Genomic DNA, 13,123 nt, shown 5'->3' with positions numbered 1-13,123 from the left:
AAGTTTTTATTGCTTTTGAGTTTCATGGAACTGTCTTTTAATAAAGTTAACTGTCCACAAAACAGATGGAATTATACAGATAGCATGGAGGACATGACAAGGTCTGCCATGATCATTTACAGTTCTATTAGGATAACCAAAGGCTAAGGTTTTAGGAGCGTTATCCACTCTGCTGCACTCTTTATTTTCTCTGGTTACTTGAATTGCTCTAGGGTTTACTTCTTATTATTATCTCACTCAACATTTTTAACCATTTTTCTTGCTATTATTAATTTGAGTAGGACTCTATAATCCTCACTCCTTTTCTACTTAACATTCAATCATATAAACTCCCCTATTGCATAACTGCTATTTTCAACACAATCAGCTTAATTTTCAATGTTAAAATTTGTGCATACACATTTTGAGCCATATTTTATCTATTAAATACTTTATGTCTACAAGTATCATATTAGCTATCTTATTTGTAACTCTAAATTTATTGTTATGCATAATTTTGAACTGTTTATTATATTTGTGAGCATGTACTATTATTGCCTTGTATCACATTGTTTCTAATTCTTACATGTATCCACTCAATCTATTTCAGTCAACAATAGAAAGCAAATAAGTGGAACATATTGTGCATTTTGAAACTTTGGATAACTTTGCATTTATAAAGTTATAAAGTTGGAGTTGCATTCCTATTTACTGAAAACAAGCATATCAGTGTGTAAGATTTTTGCATTCCTCTTCTTACCTTCTAAATGCCAGTCTTATTTATATTCTACTTCTGTTCCCCTACTTGTCAATAAATTGCATTTTCTGAAAACAAATGTATTATTTTATTTAATTATTTATTTTATTTTCTTATCCTTTGCTGATGGGATTCGTTTCACTTGGACAGTAGCCTCTATTCAGGAGAGACAAAATATCATATTAGATACATTCTTTTTCACTGGCTTTTTTGTTGTTTTATACTCATCAGTTTTTCCTGTTCATGGAGACCAAAGATTGTATTTACACTGCTAGAGGAAATTTGACCAGGACATAAGGAAACTCGAGCAGAACGGACCACAGCTTAACATCATATCTGAAGGACAAGAAAAAAAATTAGAGATAGAAAATTTGCAATGGAGTATATTATTTTATCTTCTGAGACACAAACTGACTTTTTACATCAGTAAATTATCATTGATTTCTAACCATCCTTCAGTCCATAAATTCATAGATTAGTATTAGGCTAACTGCCATTGTGCTGCATTTGAAGCCTAGCCAATTACCCCATGTGAGAATCAAACCTTGTACCTTGTGTCTGCAAGGTAAACACCTTAACCATTCATCCAACAATTCATCACTCATATAACAATTTTTTTTTAATAAAATTCAGGATTACAGTGAGCTAGACCCTGTCCATGAAAAAAAATGGACACAAGACAAGATACACCCTGAACAGGAAGGACATCAATCTATTACAATGTGCCAGTCACAGAGGGACAACCCTCCATAAAGTAACAATTCACAGCTCACAGATAGGACCCACAAGGTCAAAATAGGTGCTGCCACCTCTGACAGCAGATCTGCCACTAGTGGTGTTCCCCAGGGATCTGTCCTGGGACCCCTACTCTTTGGCATATACTTCTAAGAGGTCCAGGCAAAGACAAAGGGCCTGTGGCTGACAAAGTTTGCAGATGACTGCAAGATGGGTGCTGTCATTGACTCCCCAGTTGATGTTAGCATACTGCAAAAGGGCCTGACAGCTACAAATAACTGGTGACAAAGTTATGGCCTTAAGTTAAATGCAAAAAAATGTATTATCGTACAATTCAGCAAAATCACACCCCTTACTGATTGCCACATCAATGGCAACCCCCTAAGCACACAACCTGTGGTGAGAGACCTGGGTACTGAGGTTGATAATCTCGCATTCAACCATCATGTGGCGGCAGTGGTCAGAAAAGCCTTTGACTTGATTCATCTCATAAGTAAAGGGATTACATCCAGAAAAAAGCAGGTTATTAGCTCTCTGTACTCATCCCTTATTAGATCTACTATTGAGTGTAATGCCCCGTTTGCTACGTAATGCTCCAAACACCTGCAACAACTGGAAAGGCCACAGAAATACCTCACAAAGAGAATCCATGGCCTCTAACACCTATACTATGTGGACAGGCTTAAATCACTATCACTGTACTCTGTATCATACAGAATGCTCAGAGGTGATCTGTGTCTCACCTACAAGGCAATGTCAGATCTTGCCCTACTGGAGATGCTGCATATCTGTAAGTCTAACTCCTAACACATTACCTGCTCAATAGGCCTAAATCTAATATGTGACATCAACAAAACCTGATGGAGAGACAGGTTTGTCTCCCAGAGGCTGCCCCGTCTCTGAAATAGACTTCCTATACATGTGAAACAGAGTACCTCACTGACCCTCTTCAAACACAACCTTGATGAGTGGATGGGAAACCATAAGTTTGTCCCAGGGGTTCCACCTTTGTCCCTCACTGACAGGGGTGATAGGTGCTGACTGAGGTTTCTTTTTTTTTTGGGATAAACTCTTGGCTAGGCTTGTAAGGGCCCCAGGGCCATTAGGCTAGTAATCTCTATGATCCTATGATCCTATGAACAAATATACACGAGTGTACACACAGACACACACACACAAACACACACACATAAGTACAATATATATATATATATATATATATATATATATATATATATATATATATATATATATATAAAGTCCAAGGCTGCCATGTTCTCAGAATATTCCCTTTTCTTTGAGGTATGGCAATCCTGAAGTTGGTATAAACAACTTCAGGGGATACAGGATTACCATAGCATAAACCAGCTTTAAAGGAGAACATAGCAACAGAAATAAAACAACTGGAAATGGGATCTTTAGAAAAGGGTAGGAGTAAATTACACTGAAAAAAAAGGGAATTGTTAGAACAATGCATGCAGAATAACACTCTGGAGGAGGAATGAGGTCTAAAAGGAGACAGAAGTTGAATGAGTTAGGTAATGTTTGACTGACAATGACTGGAAGATCATAAATAATGTATAATGTTTGCAACTAAAAATATGTCAATATAGTTGGTTTTAGGTATATAAATGGATGATTGTCTATGTCATAAGTGATAATAAAGATGTTTGTTGTTTAAAGGACAACAGCAACATTCAGCATTTTTTGTTCTGTATTTTCAGACTTTTTTCTATAATTCCAGATCTCGCATTTGCAAGTCGTAGAATTACAATAGGGAGCCATAAAAATAATGCAATCTAGTAATCAATGTCCTCAAAGGAATTCAGAGATACACTACTTTCTTGGTTTGTTGCACTCTTCCTCTCTCAAGCCCCAAATATGTTCACCTTGCACTTTACAGAACTCTGCTTCTATCACTTCAGTTTCTCTCCCTCTGAGATTTCCTGTTTCTGTCATTACTAAAACGTTATGCTGCACTTCATCAGAATTGCTCCACTTTGATTGATCTTTAACACAGAGGTTAGAAAGATGCTCAGACAAATAGAAGCAGCAGGACTCCTGGATCTGGTGAACATTTACCCAGTTACTGAAAAGGTGAGCATCAGTGTATCTGGGTTTGATGACTGCACTTTTATAGAAGACACAGTGTTAAGAATATCTGTCTTTGGAAGTTAGCAGCTGTTGTACACTTCCTCACAGAAATGGGTAAACTTATCAGACTGACAATTATTGACCCCATCTCCTCTATGTCTATGTCTTAGAATTCTTGAGGCATTTATCTTTAGTCAAACCCAAGAATAGTTACATACCCCTGATTTGCTGACACTTTTTGTTTAAATTTAAACTCTGCCGGAAGACAAAGACTGATCCATGTCAAAATATTGTGTAGACAAGCATCATATGTCTACTGATGTCAACACACTAAAAAAGTAGTATTCCACAAATATCAACAAACACAAAAAACAAAGCAGGTGTTTTGGGGATGGTAAGTACCTCTGCACTCCCACACTGTCCTTACTTAAATATGTTAATTCCACATTCACAGAGTCATACAGATAGGGTAAACAGATAGGGCCCTGGGCAACAATGTAGCCATGCTTGAAGATATTCTTCACTGGCTATCATGTCATTATCCCCAAGAAACCCTACTACTTGGAGACTGTAACATAGATTGGGAAACCTGTTCCTCGGAATCTCCTTCTACCCACATCAACCTACATGCTTTCACACAAACCATAACCACCCCTACCAGACTAGGTAAACCCAACCAAAAAGAAAGAATACTTGACTGGGTACTAGTAAATAATAATCCCCAACTGTACACTGCTGGTACCCTCCCCGATGACCTAAGTGACCACCTTCTCACTTACATAATTAAATGAAAAGCCATTAACCAACAACAACCCTTACTCAGGAAAGTCAGAAACAAAAGAGACTTTGACCCTACCAAATTCCAACAGGAACTTAACTCCTATAACTGGGCTATGCTAAAACACCTCCCCTTAGATGAGGCAGTTGTATATTTTAACAACAAATTCCTTGAAATCCTAGATTTGCATGTACTTGTCTGCTCAAAGCGTACTAAAGTAGAAACGGCACCCTGGCTTTCCAAAGAGACTAGACAAAAAATTACCAGTAGAAACAAAATATGGGCTCGATGGTGCTCCACCAAAGACCCCCATGACCATGTTATATATAGGCAAGCTAAGAATGAAACTACAAAATCCATAATGCAAGACAAAAAACAATACTATAGTAATTTAAAAACTGCTAACCAGAATAATCCTCAAAAGTTCTGGGCAGGCCTGAATAAATTACTTCATCCTGGTAAAACATCTACACCTACCCCTGTAGAAGTCTCAAACAGTTTTAACTGCTTCTTTACTGAGACAATTCAAGCGCTAGCTAATCAATTACCTCCTAGATCCTCTGGCCCTGGCAGTATCACCTCCAAAAACCAACTCTCATTTAGCCTTACACCAGTGTAAATGGCTTTGAAACCTACCACACTCTCAGCCGACCAACTCCCCACCGAGTACCTACAAATATCAGCTGATGCCATCATCTGTCCAGTATCAGTACTAATTAATTGCACCATAGCAGAGGCTAAAATCCCCACCATTTGGAAAACATCCTACATAATCCCACTGCATAAAGGAGGTTCATCCACTGAATTCTCCAGTTATAGACTAATTGCCATGCTTTCTCCACTTGCAAATATAATGGAAAAATGTATACATGAACAATTCATGCACCATTTAATCCAAAATCACCTTATGGCTGATAATCAACATGGCTTCTGACCTCACCACAGTATGACCTCAGCCCTACTGGCCTTCACCAATACCATAAATAATAACCATAACAATAATTACATATCCTCAGCTCTCTTTTTGTATCTATCCAAGGCATTCGACATGGTCGGTCACCAACTTTTGATTGAGGCCCTGCAAACTTTCGGCCTAGACTATAAGGTCTTTCAATGGTTTACATCCTACCTCAGTGGGAGGCAGCAAGCTGTTCTCCGGCAGAACAAGCTCTCCAACCTGTTACCAAATACCCTCGGAGTACCACAAGGCTCCATACTAGGGCCCCTACTGTTTTCCATCTTTATTAATGACCTACATACTGTCATCTGAAATGTCACCTGCATTCAATACGCTGATGACTCCAACCTGGTTTGCTCAGCTACATCTCCCTCAGACTTGAGGTCTGCTACCTAGTCCACATTCAGTACTGTGGAAAACTGGCTCTCCGATCGGCGGTTGTTATTAAACCCCAAAAAAATTAAAATGTTACTAGTCTCACCAACACATAGGTCTACTGCTTTTACCTTCACTATAAATGCAAAAGATAGCACAATAATCTCTCATGACCCCTCTACAAAACTTCTAGGTGTCATCATTGACAACAACCTAAAATTTGACCTACAAGTAAATCAAACTATCAGGACCATCAATAAAAAACTTGGGCCTCTGTATAGAATAAAAGCCTTCCTAACCCCTCCAGCCAAGATTGCTATAGCTCGCTCTCATCTACTTTCTACAATGCTATACGCTTCCCCCCTTCTCTCCAATCTAAACAAGACTGTACTCAACAGACTGTCAACCTGTTATAATCACATTGCCAGATTTGCCACTGGCCTGCCTTTTAGAACACACCACTGTATCAACCTCAAACAGCTTGGGTGGCTTGAACTACCCAATCTAATCCAATACAACCTTCTGATTATGGCCAATAAAATTATCTATAACCCAAATCATACAACAGCGTAACAATCCAAGATCGCTTCAATCCTCAAATAAACTATTAACTCAAACCATCAAAAGTAACAATGCAGCTGGTGATGCCCTATTCGCAAATTCTACAAGTAGAGTCTGGAAACTACTTCCAGCTGAATTCACAATGCTCTCCTCCATAGACCAGTTTAAAACCAAACTTAAACAACACCTGGCACTAAACTGGCTATGCCACTGTAATAAGCTTGTCTAACTCTAATTAAGAAATGTTGAATAAACTAGTAATCTAGTTACTGTCTATTTGTTCCCCGTGATGTAAACAGGGGTAACCTTTAACCTGTGAACTTGTCTATTCATGATTGTCTATGTATACTTTGTAAATATCTTTATATTGTTTCTACACTATTTACCTGGAGATTTCATTTTGTAATGATTTTGTAATGATTTTTTATTGTATCTGTTTATGCTGGAGCTTTTCTCCCCGGGCCTCCACTGAAAATGGATATGTATCCAGTCGGACTATGCAGGTCAACAAATGTAAAATAAAAAAATAAAATAAAATAAAAATTAACTATTTAACAGAAAAGAGTATGTTTGCACACCGTCTCAGAGCACTTCAGCGCTGCTTAAAATACACTCAAGTCATGCCTGCAATTTAAACCATAGCAAACTAAAATCTATGCTTCCACTGACTTGTCTTTACTATAGCATATTACACCAAAAAGTCTATCACAAGAAACAAAATCACAAACTCAAAAAACAAGAGCACCTGCATCCACAATCAATATTACTGAAACTCATCATTACTAATGAGATATGACTGCATGCTTTCATTTAAATGGGGTGCTGGCTGCTCACCTCCAAACTGAAGGGTAAAATGAAAATTCTTATTCCTTCAAATACAGATTTTAATGTTATAATCACTCTTTTCTCTTGTCTCTTCCACCTGCTTTCTTGGGTTATATATAGATGTTAGACTCCTCTCAGATTCCTCCACATAGCCCAAATACTTTTGTTTTCTTTCAGTTGCACAGAAGTGATAGCAGCAAACCTTGTAGTGTTGGTAACAAATAACAACACACCCTCTGTACTTCCACATTGTCTCTCTCTTCAGTTTATTTATGGTATTCAGATCTGTCAAAAAAGTAGTCACTAACTTTGCCTTTGTTAGTGTTGTAATCCCACATTCACAGAGTCATACAGATAGGGCACCCTCCCCTCCTAGGGCAGGAGGATGCCCCCCCCCCTTGTAGATGGAAGTAGCAGTCCCGAAAAATCACAAAAACTGATAGGCCAAAGAACAGCCATAGAGAAAACAGAATGGACTATCGAGGATAAGAAAGAAATGATGTATTGTTACGATTATGCAAAAATCCCAGAATTTCCAGACAGAGGATATACAAAGAGATTAAGAGATAAATTAGAGGAAAGAAAAATACTTTCACAGGAAAAACTGTCAGAAGCTTCAAATGAAAATGTGCATTTATTAATGCAACAGAGTTTTGAAAAACAGTATATAGCTTAAGAAACTTTGATTTGTTTGGAAAAAGAAACATCTGAGGAAGTGTGAAAATGTAAACAACAAAACCTAGACATTTTTGAAAAGTATAAAAAAGAAATATGGACATGGAAAAGAAAGAGAGATTTGATATGGTGCAATATTTGTGCCAAGGAGAAAGCCAAGTTAATTAATACAGAGAAGGCAGCCACAAAGATATTCAAAGAGAAATGCAGGCAAAGGCATCCAGATATGGAAAATTTCACAATTAAAAAATGAATATCACAAAGATGGAATGTGAAAAAAGAGGATTAGTAAAGCAGAAGTTAAAGAAATAGAAGCTGAAGTTATGGAGTGTGTGAAGTGAAGGATTTAATGTAGAAAGTCTAACACAGACTACATCACAGCATGATGGAGTGAGTCCCCAAAGTAAGGAGAGGCAGGAAGATCAGGAGACATCTGAAGAAGAAATATGGACATGGGAAAGAAAAAGAGATTTAATATGGTGTAGTATTTATGCAAAGGAGAAAGCAAAACTAACCAATACAAAAAGAGCAGCAACAAAGATATTTGAAGAAAAATACAGCCAAAGGTACCTCGGTATGGAAAACTTTACAATACAAAAAAGAAGAAGGCAAAGAGGAAAAGCAAAAAAGGAGATTAGTAATGAAGAAGTTAAAGAAATAGAAATTGAGGTTATGGAGTACCTGCAAAGTGAAGGATTCAGTGTGGAAAATCTAATGCAGAAAGCACCACAACAGAATAAAACAATGGATATCCACATTAAGGGGAAACCAGTGGAACAGGAAGCAATTGGTCAGATGCCATATCAGGAAACCAGTATAAACGCTTGAAGCTAGACAGCAAGGGAAGGAATCGGAGACTGTGGAAACTCTGATGTAGCCAATGTTGAGGAGTGATAGGCCAGTAAGTTCCCATATGACAGAGTAACAGATGGCACAGGATGAAATTGAAGAGAAGGTGCCACAGGAAGATGCTATAGAACTCTCTATAGAATGGCCACAGGAAGTGGAAAACAAAGGATCTGCCCTCAGTCTGGAAGAAAATGAACTAAGGGAAGAGTTGCTTGATTTAGTGGACATAGACAGATATATTAAAATCAATGAAAGAAATAGACTGCAGAAGGTTAATAAAACCCCATATCTTTAGATATCTGATAAAACAATTGAACACAGTAATTAGGACTGTCCATAGAGATCCATGCAATATAACAGAAGTAAACAGGATATGTTACTGTGCAGCTAAATTAAAAACTGATAAAAGTTCTACCATAAGAGCACAGGGTAGTGAGGCAAAGGAAGGGGAGAAATCGAATACCATCTTAGAAGTATCGCACAGAGAAAAATATAAAGCAATTAAAACAAGAAGTGTCATTATTAGAAGACTATAGAAGAGGAAATACATCAACAAAAGTACTAAGAAAGATAGATGTGATAAAAGGAGTGCACAGTATTAGAACAGACCAGGATCTGTCATGCACTGTTGCAAATAACAAACTAAAAAATGTCAGCACAGGTGGAAAAACTTAGAAGATACAGAGATAAATATAAAGGAAAAGTAGAAAATAAGCAATTTAATGATGACCTTAAAATGTTTTATAGAGAATTGGGAAACAAGGTAAAAGGAATTGAAAGATCACCAAAAAAGAAGAAATATATGCATCTATGAAGATCCTGTGGAACATAACAAAGATGCTAAATGGATAAAAGAAGTAAAAGAAAGAATAAGAAGTTTAAAGGTACAGGATATGAAATGGGATGGAGTAACAGCCAGAGAGACTGAAACAAAGTTAAGAAAAGCTTCTAAATGGAAAACCCCAGGCCCAAATGTAGTGCCTAACTTTTGGTTAAAAGTATTAACATCTTTGCATGAAGACCCAGCCATGAGTAAGAACTATTTATATGCGCACCCCAAATAGAGACCAATCTGGCTAACAACAGGTAAAACAATGCTCCTACTTAAGAGTGAACCTGCAAGCAACCCCAGATGTTATAGACCAATAACGTGCCTTCTGACGACATATAAATTATACACGGGAATTGATACTGACAGATTTTATAGTCATTTAGAAGAAAACTCAGTTATGGTAGTAGAACAAAAGGGCAATAAAAGAAAGTCATATGGAACAAAGAATCGTTTGTTGTTAAATAAAGTTATAGTGGAGAACTATACAATTGGAAATAATCTAAGTATGGCATAGACTGAGTACAAAAAAGCATTTGATAGTATCCCACAGTCATAGATAAAAGAGTGCTTAAAAATGTCTACACTGATCAATTACGTTACAGTGACCATGAAACAATGACAGACCACTTTGCAATTAAACCATGATAAAGGATAAATTACCATCCCAGGGATAAAAATTCAAAGGGGGATATTCCAGGGTGACTCTCTGTCACTGTTGCTATTCTGCCTTGCCCTTAACCCATTAAGCTGTTTACTTAACAGCTTAGGCCATGGCTACAATTTGGCTCCTAGAAAACAACAAAGCGTAAAGACTTCTCATCTTCCATTATCGATGATTTAAAACTGTATAGCTCATCAGATGAGGAACTGAAAGCACAGCTGCAGGTTGTCAAAACTTTTTCAGATAATATTAGAATGTCATTTGGCCTTGATAAATGTGCAAAAGCAACCTTTAAAGCAGGAAAACTGCAGCACCAGGAAAACATCAGTTTGGGACAAGTTGTTGTGTCTTTCGGCTTTTCCCGGTTAGGGTCGCCACAGCGGAGCTGCGGTCCTCTAATGATTGGTAGTTGTATTTTACGTGCTGAGTTACCAGCCCTGATGCACAACCTTCAATGAATATATGCCCATTCACGCATGTCTCCACGCAGAAGACGCTCTAGCTGAGAATCGAACCGGACAGCGTCTTACTGCGAGGCGACAACGCTATGTGATATAAAAGAACTTGAGCAAGAGAGAGTGTACAAATACTTGGGAATTGATGAAGGATCAGCACTAAAACATGAACAAATGTATCGAAAACCTAGCAAGGAATACTTCAGAAGACTTAAATTAATCCTGAAAGCAGCATTGACATCTAGGAACAAAATCCAAGCTATAAACCAATTTGCTCTACCTGTCCTAACTTACAGTTTTATAGTGATTGACTGCCCCCAAAACATGTTGGATAGATTAGATATTAAAACAAGAAAAATGCTTCATGTTCCCCAAATGATTTATAAAAATCAGTGCATACCAAGATTATATATTCCTCATTCTGAAGGAGGGATGGTCCTCCTTGAAATTGATTATATGTATAGATCTGCAGACGTGGAACTCAACACATATCTGCTGACCTCATGAGACCCAAACATAGTGAAAGTTTTGAAACATGAGGAGAATAAATCTAAGATGATTTCCTTGCTTAACCTAGCAGAAGCATATCAGTGTCAAGCAGGAATGGAACTCAAACCAGAAGTAGATAAAAATCAAGCAACTGAATGTGCCAAAAAACAAAAGAAAGAATATAAGGTGAAGGATCAAATGAAAAGGCAAGAATTGTGGAAAATGCATAAATATAGTTGCAAGTATAGAAAACATCTGGAAGAACCTCATGTTGATCAGGAACAAACGCAGGAATGGTTAAGGAGAGGTGAATTCAAACCAAAAGATGAAAGGTTAATATTGGTGGCACAAGATAGTTGGTTACGTACACATTGTTTTACAATGTCCATTGAACATGTGGGAGAAATAGACAAATGTAGATTTTTGTAAAACAGAATTGGAAACTGTCGCACACCTAGTTGCTGGTTGTGACATACTAATGGCAAAAGGACTGTATACTGAAAGGCATAATAATGTGGCAAGACTGCTGCATTAGGGATTGTGCAAACATTATGGTGTTGAAGTGGCTGAAAAACACTGGAAATGTGAGCCACAAAGCATCATAGAAAATTATGAAGTCTACATGACATGGGATCATCCATTACCAACAGTTCAAAAGATAGATGCTAGAAAACCGGATATAGTGATCCAAGAAAAGAAGACAAAAGTAGCATTGATCACTGAAATTGCCACACCCAGTGACTACAGTGTCCTGCGTACAGAGACACAAAGTTATAAAATATCAGGATTTGACAGCAGCAACGAGAGCAATGTGGAAGAAAGATACCCAAATAGTTCCAATGGTAGTAGGTGCAAAAAGAGTCTAATATCTTATTTGGATACACTACCAATACATGTAACTCCATACGAATTACAGAAGGAGTCATTATTGGGCACATTGCGGGTGCTGCGAAGAGCACTTTTGGCTGACATCAAATAGTGAAACAATACTAATCTCAGGAACTTTAATCATACTTTGACTTAGGAATGGGGTCCATTCCCGTCATGGTATCAGAAACCCAAAAGATTTAGAGAAATTAAAAAAATAGGGCGAACTAACAGAAAAGAGTATGTTTGCACACCCTGTCAGAGCACTTCAGTGCTGCTTAAATACACTCAAATCACGCCTGCAGTTGCCATTGCTGCACTATACTGATAAGCTGCTCTCACTTCATATTCAGTTCAACCCTCAAACTTTAAAGTAATCTACGTGCATGAATTACTGCTGCAGCCTTCTTAAGCTAAGTGCATTCTTTGCATATTTGCTTCGGACAGCCAGTTACTGTAGTTATATAACCAGCTGGCCTTCCTACATTTGTATACCTTTGTTAACTCTGCTCTGTTCGTGTTGTGCTCTACTCAGCTGAACAATAGCTACTACAGGCCACCCTGACAGATACTGGTTGCTCTGCTAGGAAGTTTGTTTTCACACTGGGATGTTGTCGATAATTTTATCTGCATAGCTACCCTACACTCTTTACTCAGCATTTGTTGTTTAGTTTATGCTGTGGGACACATAAAACTTAATTATACAGGTGCTGTGTTGTAGTGTCAGTAACAATAGATTGTTTCTGCATAGCATTATTGGTCAACAAAGATAAGTCAAACAATCATGCAAAGATATATTTATATAATAAAAATGAAATCTCAGCATTCAAATGGCACTGTATTTACCCCAACACACACACACACACACACACACACACACACACACACACACACACACACACACACGCACACACGCACATGCACACGCACACACACACACACACACACACACACACACACATGAACACGCACACACACACACACACACACACACGCACACACACACACACACACACACACACACACACACACTGCACACTGTTTTGTTTTTTTTTAATCACAGGATCATATAAAGCTGAATACAATTATACTCTAACTTTCCTTGTGATGAGTCTATTTGAATCCATTTTTCATTGGCACTGCTCTTCATAATATCAGAAACAGCACATGTTTTGAAATGAAAACTGTCCATTTCTACAAACACAGCTTGAATGTAAAGGGCACACCTTCATT

The sequence above is a fragment of the Protopterus annectens genome, chromosome 1.part1, assembly GCF_019279795.1.
Source record: "Protopterus annectens isolate FY-2018-M chromosome 1.part1, PAN1.0, whole genome shotgun sequence".
In the NCBI taxonomy this organism is placed as follows: Eukaryota; Metazoa; Chordata; order Ceratodontiformes; family Protopteridae; genus Protopterus; species Protopterus annectens.
The sequence above is the reverse complement of the archived record's forward strand: the minus strand, read 5'-3'. Positions refer to the sequence as shown.